Source organism: Macaca mulatta, chromosome 9 (assembly GCF_049350105.2).
Source record: "Macaca mulatta isolate MMU2019108-1 chromosome 9, T2T-MMU8v2.0, whole genome shotgun sequence".
Classification (NCBI taxonomy): domain Eukaryota; kingdom Metazoa; phylum Chordata; class Mammalia; order Primates; family Cercopithecidae; genus Macaca; species Macaca mulatta.
The window spans coordinates 19,891,206-19,903,643 of NC_133414.1; the positions used below are offsets into that span (position 1 = coordinate 19,891,206).

General features: G+C 40.5%; 1 protein-coding gene across 6 annotated transcripts in view; it reads left to right on the forward strand.

Annotated features, from left to right (window-relative positions):
• Positions 1-12,438, forward strand: part of CACNB2 (calcium voltage-gated channel auxiliary subunit beta 2) — a 405,954-nt gene that overhangs the window by 186,229 nt on the left and 207,287 nt on the right. The window lies entirely within an intron of this gene.

Sequence of the window (12,438 nt, forward strand, 5' to 3'; positions counted from 1 at the left end):
TTACAGATAAGCAGGGTTTGGCACACTAGGGTCTCTGGAGCCAGGACTGAGGATGGCAGGGGAGGGGTGGGTGTGTCCTGGCAGGGCTGGTTCAAGACTTTAGGGCAAGGGGAACTTTTGTCAAATGCCCGAGGAAAGGCAGAGTGGAAGTTGAGGACAGATCAGTAGTGTCAAATTATTGAAGCAGATAGGATATGAGAAGATGGGCTGCCTTAGAGGTAAGTGGCGAGCTTTTGCAGCCAGTTCTGGAAAGAGGACCTGAAAAGATCCAACCTCCATGTAGCGGTCTAAGAATCTTAGAAGTCATCGAATGCTGGGTTTCATGGTAGAAGTTCAAGAGCTGCAAGAATTCAAGGGTCAAGACTGAACAATGATGAAACATGCAGAGAAAAGAGGAGAATTTACATGTCCCTAAAGCAATAATTTGCTACCTTGGCCACACATTAGAATCATCTGTGGAACTTAAAAAAATCCACATGCTTAACCACGTTGCATCCCAGACCAATTAAGTTGGAATCTCATAGGGTGGACTTCAATAGTTGGTATAACTTAAAGCTCCCTGTGACTCCACTTTGCAGCAAGGCTGAGAAAGACTGGTTTAAAGTGAACGGGAGTGTTTACCTGGGTACTTTTGGCCTGGTTTATCCACTTATGTATCATATGCATTATATTCATAGTTAGAATAATTCACAGATTAACCACTATGATACTTAAGTATAAATATACTTAAATTGCACTTAGACTGTTTGTCTATACATGCACTTAAAGCATCCTGCTTGCTAGGGTTCAATTCCCATCATCAAAGACTGAAACCTCTGTAAAGTTTTAGTCCCCCTAATTTAACAAACCAGTGTAGCAAGACATTCATCCTAAAGAGACTTGTACATTAAAGTCGATACAGATTTTTGACTCAATTCAGTGAATTACTGTTTTATCAGGGGTTGGTTAAGCAAGCTTCAGGGCTCCCGAGCTATTTGTGTGAACCAAACAAACCCTAGGTCAGAGATTTGTAGAACTGTATATTATTTCACTGGATATGTAGAGAATAAGGAAACACAAAACCTCCGCATCTCCCAAAGACTGTATTTATGTTGGGGGTATATCCAGTTTTTCATCTGATACTCAGAGAATAGTTTTGCCTGCAGACCTCCCGATTGCTCTCAGGGCTCTCAGACTACACTTGGAGAACCCCTCATAAGAGGAATATGCATAGTGAAAGAAGTGAAGGCTGCAAGTTCACAGATGCATTATTTTCTCATTTTCATTTGTAGGGAAATAGATGCTGTGTCATTCACTTGCAAGGATTTTATTTTTATTCTTAATTGCCTCCCTAATCCTTTCTCCACTCAGCTGTGGTACTCAGTGCATTCAGATTAAATGTGTGTGTTCCTCTGGGCCAGGAAGGAATAGGTACCATTGATGTGGGCCCTCAACTGTATTACAGAATAGGGTGATAAACACTCAGGAAAAAGATTCTCCCTGGTAAAGTGCTAAGCAATTGTTAATCAGCATTGTAAAACATGAATGAACATCTTGCTTGTGCATTCCAAAGTTCCACAAATGAAAATTCTTATTCTCAAAGGAGCAAGAGATGAATCCTGCCTATAATGTTTTTATAATGTGGCTGTGAATATTTTTTCCGAGTTGGTAGTCCCAAATCACCTCTTACAATTAAAAAAAAAGGCAGAATAAGAAGAAAGATATAAGCTTAAGTAATGGGTCACTGTAGTCAAAATCAGGGAGTAGCCAATTATTTTTGCGATTTACGCTAAGTGTGCATTTAGAAAGTAGGATTAATCTCACTACTTCACTGCAGAAATTAATGAGATGAAATCACATTGTAAAAACCATTGCTTTGTACCTCATGATCTTATTTTTAACAATCTTGTATGTCCTGTTTTGTAGTACATTTATCCCAAATCCATTGTTTCCAACAAAATATTTTATGTTTATTTTATTATATTATATTGAATTTATAGATTTATGTTTTTTTGTTATTGTTTGTTTGTTTGTTTGAGACGGAGTCTCACTCTGTCACCCAGGCTGGAGTACAGTGGTGTGATCTCGGCTCACTGCAACCTCCTCCGCCTCCTGGTTTCAAGCGATTCTCCTGCCTCAGCCTACCAAGGAGCTGGGATTACAGACTCGCGCCACCATGCCCAGCTAATTTTTATATTTTTAGTAGAGACGGGGGTTTTGCCACGTTGGCCAGGCTGGTCTTGAACTTCTGACCTCAAGTGATCCACCCGCCTTGGCCTCCCAAAGTGCTGGGATTACAGGCGTGAGCCACTGCACCTGGCCAGATTTATGTTTTAAAAATTCAGTTATTTATAAAGATAACACAAAGAAGTCCTAAAAATCACATTCATTATTTAATACTCAAAATATTTGACAGACTTCATATAGGTAATTACACATTAGATGCATATGCTTATATAATGTAGTGTGGATACAGTTATCAGGTCTATTCCTTCCAAAACTCACAACATCAACAAGCTTTAGTTTAAATAGAAGTTAGATGGCCAGGTGAAGTGGTTCATGACTGTAATTCCAGCACTTTGGGAGGCTAAGGTGGGAGCAACACTCGAGCCTAGGAGTTAGTTCAAGACCATCCTGAGCAATATAGCAAGACTCCGTCTCTACAAAACATGGAAAGATTAGCCAGGTGTAGTGGTGTGCTCCTGTGATCCCAGTTACTTGGGAGGCTGAGGTGGGAGGATCATTTGAGCCCAAGAGGTTGAAGCTACAGTGAGACATGATTGTGCCACTGCCTTGGGTGACAGAGCAAGACCCTGTCTGCAAAATGACTAAAGGTTAAAAATAAAATTAATTTTTTTTTTGACATGGAGTCTTGCTCTGTTGCCCAGGCTGGAGTGCAGTGGCACACTCTTGGCTCACTACAACCTCTGCCTCCTGGGTTCAAGCAATTCTCCTGCCTCAGCCTCCCGAGTAGTTGGGACTATAGGCTCCCACCACCACGCCTGGCTAATTTTTGTATGTTTAGTGGTGATGGGGTTTCACCATGTTGGCCAGGCTGGTGTTGAACTCCTGATCTCATGATCAGCCCGCCTCAGCCTCCCAAAGTGCTGGGATTACAGATGTGAGGCACCACGCCCAGCCTTTTTTTTTTTTTTTTTTTTTTTTAAGACTGAGTCTTGCTCTGTCGCCAGGCTGGAGTGCAATGGGGTGATCTCGGCCTGCTGCAACCTCTGCCTCCTGGGTTCAGGTGATTCTTCTGCCTCAGCCTCCTAAGTAGCTGGGACTACAAGCATGTGCCACCATGTCTAGCTAATTTTTGTATTTTTAGTAGAGACGGGGTTTCACCATGTTGGTCAGGGTGGTCTCGATCTCTTGACCTCATGATCTACCCTCCTCGGCCTCCCAAAGTGTTGGAATTACAGGCATGAGCCACCACGCCCGGCCATAAATTTTTTTTTGATTAGGTGATGCTGGGCACAATGGCACACACCCATTGTCCTAGATACTTGGGAGGCTAAGGCAGGAGGATCACTTGAGCCCAGGGGTTCCAGGCTGCAGTGAGCTATGTTTGCATCATTGCAGTCTAGCCTGGAGAACATAGCTAGATGCTGTCTCATTGAAAAAAAAAAAAACAAAAAAAAAAAACAGGGTCAAGGAGTGAAAATTACACCATTTCTTCTGACTTTTTTTAACTTAAATTAACTGCGAAGCCCTAGAGATTATAACTGTTACCTCTAACTGAGATTCTTGCATAAAGTCTTGTTCTTCCAACATGTTTAGTAGAATAACAGCTCTAGAACTGTTGGTTTGAAGACTAAGTCACTAGCCTCTCTCTAGGTGATGAGTTGAACATCCTCTCTTAACAGCAGAATACTCAGAGCCTCAGGCCTATCAAGTAACTTAGCCAGTTAGTTAGAGGCAACAGAGCCGGGCCTAGCTCAGATCTCCAAATCTAAATCTGGTGTACTCTTCACTGTACTGAATGAACTTCAAGTTCTCCCTGGATTGTGGGCCAAATCATATCACTCTAAAAGTACCAAGTGTGTGGCATGGTGGCAGCCATGCAGGAGTCGATTGGGGGTGGTGGGTGGGGAGCAGTGAGGGGGAAGCACTCTAAGCAGATGGAAGAGACAGGTAGAGGCCCCAACACAGGAATGCTCTTGGCTCAGTCCGAGGACAGCAGGACGCCAATATGGCTGCAGTGTGGGGAGGAAGGAGCAGAGAGAGGGGAGAGGAAGTCTGAGACGTGAGTGGAAGCCATATCTCCCCAGGTCCTGCAGGCCACAGTTATCTCAGCTGCGGCAAGAAATGAGCAGAGGACTTTAATTTTAAGCAGCAAGATGATGCAAGCGGTCCGTGCCTTACGAAATACCTCTTTAGCTGCTCTATGGAGATTGGACAGCATCCAGAGATGAGCTGGGGATATTGCTAAAGGGAGTGGTGGTGAGAGGTGGCAAGGCAAGGGTTGGATTTGAGAAATACTTCGGAGTTAGCATGGACAGGACTTGGTAAATGTTTAGCTGGGAGGATGGGGGAGCATGGGGGTGCTGTTTGCTGTAGTATGAGGAATTAGTAGCTCTTTTGATCACAGAAAGATCAAGAAGTCTATTGGAAATCCATGCAGAGTCATCAAATTGGCATTAAATGCAACAATCTGGAACTCAGAGACCTTAAATATTTAGGAAAACCTGACCTTGCAGAAACGAAGAGTATTCCAGGACTACAGAATAAGTATTCCTTCAGCATAGGTGAGATGTGAACATTTCAGGAGGAAAGCTCTTTGGACGGCAGACCAGAGAAAGGCTGGGAGAAGAAGATTAGGAAACGGGACCAGAGGGGGTATCTAAAAAACACAGTGGGACAAAAACAGCACTTTGTGTAACCTCCCTAGTCCCCAGCACACCTTGTATTATTCCGTGGAAATTGTATTAAGGAGAAATATTGAAACATTATACATAATACATTGAATTAGTTAGAGTCATTTAACTACTATAGAACATAATCTGCAATTCATTTACAGTTAACTCTGAAACGATGTTTAATTCATTTTAATGGTATGAAAAAGGGACTTACCATGTTAAATGCAGGTTACAAGTACCAAAAAATTACAAGCTATGATTTTCAGTGTCAAATTCACCATACAACTGATCTATGGGGCTGGGGAGTAAAGGAGTCAAAGGCGGCACCGAAATACCCTCTCCTCCCATTATTTCTAGAATTGTTTGAAGTGGCAGCTTTCATGAAGATAAAATCACTATGCCTCTTCATTAATAACAGTAGGTTCTCATTTTCAAGTGTATCTCATTCAGCAGTAGGGATGGGGGGATGGGAAAAAGTCCTTTTCAGTTTTTGCTGTTAGTTGTAATATGCTTGAAACCAACATGCTGTCTCAAAAAGGCTCACTTATTTGAGTGGCTCTGATTTGAATAAAGAGTCTCATCTTATCTGAAGCTGCTGAATTGGAGGCAGGATTGATCATGGCTTCTTAGAGGGATAAAATCTGAGGAAGAGATCTCCACAGTACAACTACTTGCCTTAAATAGTACAGCTTTGGAACAAAAGCGCTTTGCTCTTCTCAGTCAATAGCAATAGCTCAGTTGGAAATTTTGTTAATGTTAAAAAAAAAAAACTGTTAGCAACAACATAGATTGCTATGTTGAAAGAAAATTCTATTATGTCTGTGACTATTTCCGTCTTGTTTTTTTACTATGGCATGTGAAATTGTTTCCTACTTTTATTTTTTTGAGAAAAGGATGTGTTCGCTGTTGTTTACCAAAAACACATGTGAGCCTTAGTGTGTAAACACACTAGAGTTTTATTTTGCTATTATGATTCACTGTCTGGCTCACACATACCATAATTATCCATATTTGTACCCATAGCATGGCCTTATATAATCAAAGATGACACTGTTGAGGCATAAACTCTAAACTGGGGTGTGATCAAGGGAATTTTTTCACAATCCTGTATGGTTGGATAAATAGTCTGGACTTTGAAGTCTGGACTGACCACTTGAAGTATGTGACCTCCAAAATTCTGAATTTTTTTTGTCGTCTCCTGGCAACATAACATATTTATACTTTGGCCACCACCTCCCCTTCCAGAAAGGTCTGCTGCTGTTTTAAAGTTTAAAACAACAAATGAGAAAGTCGTCTCTATTGAAGGTTCGGAATTCCTGAAGCTCTCCTCTCTGCTTTCTGTTTATGTCGACAGATAACAGCAATGCTGGGTACAAATAAATCAACAGAAAGAACCCTTCTCTTTTCAGATTAGTGAGCATGCATCTTTAGTTATTAAAACAGCACTCCAGGAGTTTTCTAGTTCTAGTGTCATTTTCATTAAGCCCTTTTCACCGTTTAGCAAAGACAACTTGGGGGCAAGTGACGGGAGCAGGGGATGGAAGGAAATTGGAAACAAGCTAAGGACAAATGTTCCACGGTGTGAATATAAGCTGGGACTGCAGAAACCTCAGGTCCTTCCATCTGAAATCTGACACCCAGCTACTCCAGTGGCCTCTGTGGGCTTCTCCCAGAATCACAGAATAACTGGGCACTTTACTGAGATCCCAGGAGCTGCTTCTGAGACCCACAGTGGTCTGGTTTTTCTCCTGCGTTTTGCCTCTCCAGTCTTCTGTCCTACCTTCAAGCAACGTCAACAAGATGGAGAAAGAATTTGAATTTCACCTTCTGGGATCTTAGGTTATACTTGAAAGCACTTCATATTGACAGCTTTGATGTGAAGGGCACTTTCAATTCTGGTTGGTTTCTCGTTCTCAGCACTCTGGACATATTGTGCCGGGTTGCTCTTTGTGATGAGAGGCTCTCCTGTGCGTTGTAGGATGCTGAGCAGGAAACCTGGCCTCTGCCCAGTAGATTCCAGTAAACTCCTCACCCGTCCCCATTGTGGCAAGCAACAACGGCTCTAGAAATTGCCCAATGTCCCCTGAGGGGTCAAAATCACCCCCAGTCCAGAACCACTGAGTTACAGCAAAGGAAATTAACGTTTATTTGGCAATTCTGGTGTGCCAGATGTGTACTAGATGTTTTATGTAATTCTGGCAATTATCCTTTGAAGTCTTATCCTCTTTTTATGGATTAGGACCTGGGAGATGACAAGGAGAACTGCTGTTTTGTTTGTGCTTTCCTTTTACTGATTTTCTGGTACTCAACAATGAAAATATAACCAGAAAAATTATTTTATACCTAGGAAAAGAACCCTGAAAACATGCTATTTTAATATATTTATCCCATAATATGACTATGCATTTCAGACATTCATTACCTAAGTTACAGACATCTAATGTGAAAATTTGTCAGAAGTATGAAAAGTAAAAAAAAAAAAAAAAAAAAAAAAAAAAAAAAAAAAATACTGTTGGACATGGACTTAACCACTTAAATTAAGGTTGCCTTTCTTTTTCTATTCTCTTAAACTGGCAAGTGACCAAATTGTTTTGGATTTCTTATTTGTTCTGGTATCAGCCATGACAAATTATCTCTCATCTAAACCATCATTTTCACAGGGTGTGATGGCTCACACCTATAATCCCAGCACTTTGGGAAGCCAAGGTGGGCAGACCATTTGAGGCCAGGAGTTCAAGACCAGCCTGGCCAACATGTTGAAACCCCATCTCTAGTAAAAACAAGCAAACAACAACACAAAAGTAATTAGCCAGGCATAGCAGCACACGCCTGTAATCCCAGCTACCTCAGGAGGCTGAGGCATGAGGATTGCTTGAACCCAGGAGGCAGAGGTTGCAGTGAGCCAAGATGGCTCTGCAGCCTGGGCAACAGAGCGATACTTCATCTCAAAAAAAAAAAAAAAAAAAAAAAATTAAGTCCATCACTTCCTGTCTCACCTGAACCTCAATTATTCACTTTTCTGGGTTTCAATCTCAAGTCTATTTCTCATTGACACGTACATTTTTTCCTCAGTTTTTCCTCATTAGTTTTTCTCTTTATGCTCTTCCCAAAGACCTCAACAAAATATCTCTCAGTCTCATTTGAGAGCAAGGAACACACACACACACACACACACACACACACACACACACACACACAGAGTTATTTAGTAGTAGAGAATTTATAGAAGCTTGGAAAGGCTTTGAAAGTCCTATATGCTCCATTTAGAATTTACATCCTCATCCTTCTCTTCAAACCTCAGTTGCTTTTGGTTACCTGAAATCATTATTAGTTAACATTTTTCTGTTGTAAATATATTTTAATGGCATTATAAATTAAAGTGGGCTGGGTTTGGAAAGCTAATACTCAAATATGCCATTGTCAGAAGAGAAAGGAACTATGGTTTCAAGTTTAAAACTGGCATCCAAATATAATGTTTCCAAACTTTCAAAACATTTCTTTCAAACAAATATAGATTGAATACAGGCCAAAGAATTTTTTTTTTTAATTCATTAAAGGAGCCAGCATGGTTAAGCCAGTTTGAAAGATTATGGGAAACGTTTAAGTATTTATAGTCATTGAAAGAAAGAACAGTGGGCTATGATTGTTCAATTAGATACAAGAACTGGTTAGTACTCCCCAGAACAATAAAATGACGACTTAGGATGGGCCAGATGCGGCGGCTGATGCTGTAATCCCAGCACTTTGGGAGGCCAAGGTGGGCAGATCACCTGAGGTCAGGAGTTTGAGACCAGTCTGGCCAATATGGCAAAACTTTATCTCTACTAAAAGTACAAAAATTAGACAGGTGTAATGGCAAGTGCCTGTAATTCCAGCTATTCAAGAGGCTGAGGCATGAGAATTGCTTGAACCCAGGAGGCGGAGGCTGTAATGAGCCAAGATCGTGCCACTGCACCCCAGCCTGGGTAACAGAGCGAGACTCCATCTCAAAAACAGAAAAAAAAAAAAAAAGATGACTTAGGGAATAATCTTTCCTACAAGACCGCAATCATTTGCATTTCTTCTAGACCAATTTATTTATATTGGACGAATTCATTTGCATGTCTGTCAGTTTTTGACAAGTTAAAGTCTATCCTCACAGAGATAAAAAATATCCTAACCCATAATAAATGCTGAGTTAAACAAAGGGTTCTAATTTCCCTAGAAAATTAGATAATCCTTGGTTGCGTGTTAGACACTGAAACTTTATTTGAGGTTGAAAAGTAATATCAATATCAACCCACTGTAGAAAGTTTGAAAAGTACTAAATTTTTTAAAAGGAAAGAAAAAGCAAATACCCTCAAACCACTACTCAGTAACCCACAACCACTGTTAATATAATTCATATGCTTCCTTACAAGTTTCTTCTAAATATTTTTAACAGTGGAATATTTATTGTAAAAACAAATTGGTAGTCCACTTTTTTGTTTTGCTTTTCTTTTCTCTTCTTTCTTCTTCTTCTTTTTTTTTTTCTTTTTTCTTTTTTTAGACAAGTCTCACTCCCATTGCCCAGACTGGTGTGCAGTAGCATAATCTTGGCTCGCTGCCCCCTCGACTTCCTGGAGTCAAGCAATCCTCCCATCTCAGCCTCCTGAGTAGCTGGGACTACAGGCATGCACCACTATGCCTGAGGTCTTTCTTTATTGCCCAGGCTGGTCTTGAACTCTTGAGCTCATGTGATCTGTTCATCTCAACCTCCCAAAGTGCTGGCATTACAGGTGTGAGCCACCATGCCCAGCCTACTTTTTTCTTTTATTTACTCTTATCTATTGTAGCATTTGTTATATAACGGAAGTGTCTCATAAGCATTTTAATGGCCACAATGGTCTAGCACTTTTTGTATCAAAAATTTTTAACAGTTTTTCCTAATTTTAAACACTTATTATAAATTATTTTGGAATATAAAGAAGCATAGAAAATATTATAATGACCAGTGATGTAGGTATGACCTAGTTTTGAAAACATATTACTGATAAAACTGCCCCTTCTCCTCACTAACCCTTCCAAATATACTCCTCTCCAGACATAACCACTATCCTGGATTTGGTATTCATTATTTTCATATTTATTTTTTACATGTTTTATCACCTACATAAAATATATAGTATTTCTGCATATTTTCAAATTTGCTGCAAATCATGTCATAGGTTCTTTTTAAAAAATGTCTCTATATATTAAGGTGTACAACATGATGTTTTGATACTCATATACACAGTGAAATGAAACTGGATCATTATCTTGTACCATAAACAAAATCAACTCAAAGTGGATTAAAGACCTGAAACCATCAGATTCCTAGAAGAAAACATTATGGAAAAGCTGCTGAATACTGGCCTTGGTAATAATTGTTTTAAAACATCACACCAAAATCTCAGGCAACAAAAACAAAAATAAACAAGTGAGATTACACCAAACCAAAAAGCTTTCCCATAGCAGAGGAAATAGTCATCCAAATGAAAAGGCAGCCTGTGGGTTGGGAAAAAATATTTTCAAATTACGTATCTGATAAGGAGCTAATACCCCAAATATATAAAGAACTCACAGAATGGAAAAAAGACATAACCTGATTTTAAAATATACAAAGGACCTAAATGGACATTTCTCCAAAGAAGACATAAAACTCTGGCCAACAAATATATGTAAAAGTGTCAACGTCACTAATCATCAGGGAAATGCAAGTCAAAATCACAATGAAATACTAGTTTACTCTTGTTAGGATGGCTGCGATCCAAAGGACAAGAGATAACAAGTGTTGGTGAGGGCGTGGAGAAAAGGGAACCCTTGTACACACAGGTTCTTAAGGTACCTTACAGTTCCCAAACTTGCTGTTTCTATCAACATTGTGTTTGTAGGAATTTACTCAAGTAGGTAACTTCCGGACCATTCACTTTCACTACTGAATAGTATCCAAAATTTTATCCACTTTTCTGTTGATATGCATCTAGGTTTTTTCTTCCTCTCTTCCTCTCTTTCTTCCTCTCTCTCCTTCCTTCTTTCCTTCCTTCCATCCTTCCTTCCTTCCTTCCTTCCTTCCTTCCTTCCATCCTTCCTTCCTTCCTTCTTTCCTTCTTTTTTTTTTTTTTGAAACAGGGTCTCACTCCACCCAGACTGGAGTGCAGTGGTATGATCATAGCTCATTGCAGCCTCTCCCTCCCAGGTTCAAATGATCCTCCCAACTCAGCCTCCCGAGTAGCTGGGACCACAGGCACATGCCACCATGCCTAGCTAACTTTAAAATTTTTTTGCAGAGATGGTGTCTTCCTTTGTTGTCCAGGCTGGTTTCAAACTCCTGGGCTCAAATGATCCTCCCACCTCGGCTTCCCAAAGTGCTGGAATTATCGGCATGAGCCACCACGCCCAGCCTGTTTCCTGTTTTTTACTACAGCCCCTCAGTGTAGCTAAGGACATTTCGTTCATGTACCTCCCTATGTACTCATGTGAGGGTATCCCTGGGTCTAAGTACTTGGGCATCAACAGTTTCATTATATCCTGCTAAATATCTAATGTGACTGTTCCAGTTTATACTCCCACCAGCAGGCTGGGCACAGTGGCTCATGCCTGTAATCCCAGCACTTTGGGAGGCCAAGGCGGGCAGATCACTTGAGGTCAGGAGTTCGAGACAGTCTGGCCAACATGCTGAACCCCCATATCTACTAAAAAGACAAAAATTAGCCAGGCTTGGTGGCACTCACCTGTAATCCCAGCTACTCAAGAGGCTGAGGCAGGAGAATCGCTTGAACCCGAGAGGCAGAGGTTGCAATGAGCCGAGATCGTGCCACTGCACTCCAGCCTGGGCAACAGAGCAAGACTCCGTCTCTAAATAAATAAATAAGGTATACTCCCACCAACAGAATGTGAAAGTCTAGTTGCTCTGCATCACAGGCTTATGAACCTTTTCTGTAAAGGGCCACGTAGGAAATATTTAAGGCTTTGTGAGTTACATGGTCACTGTTGCAATGACTGCTCTTGTAGCACAAAAACAGCCATGGAGCATACATAAACCAACAAGCCCATATGTTCCAATAAACCTTTATTTAAGAACACTGATTTGAATTTCATGTAATTGTCATGTGCCACAAAATACCATTCTGTTTTTTTTTTTCCCCTAGTAATTAAAAAATGTAAAACACATTCTTAGCTTGCAGGTTATACAAAACAGGTGGCTGGCTGAGTTTGACTGTGGGCCATAGCTTGCCATCCCCTTCTTGACATTTTCACCAAGATCTGAGATTTTCAGGTTTGTAAAAAATATTTCCACCATGATGGATGCAAAATGGTAAACTGTGATTTCAGTTTGTATTTCCTGATTAGAAAGGAAGTCCCGTTTATTGACCACTAGAATTTTATCTCCTATGATTTATCTATTCATGTCTTGTTTTCCATTTTCTTTTAGTTGTGAGTCTTTTGATTTATAGGAGTTCTGTTTCCTGGATAGTAATACCCGTGTGTGTGTGTGTGTGTGTGTGTGTGTGTGTGTGTGTGTGTGTGTGTTGCAAGCATGCTCTCAGAATATTGTGTTTATTATTTCAACTTTTAATGCTGTCTTTTAATATAAATAAGC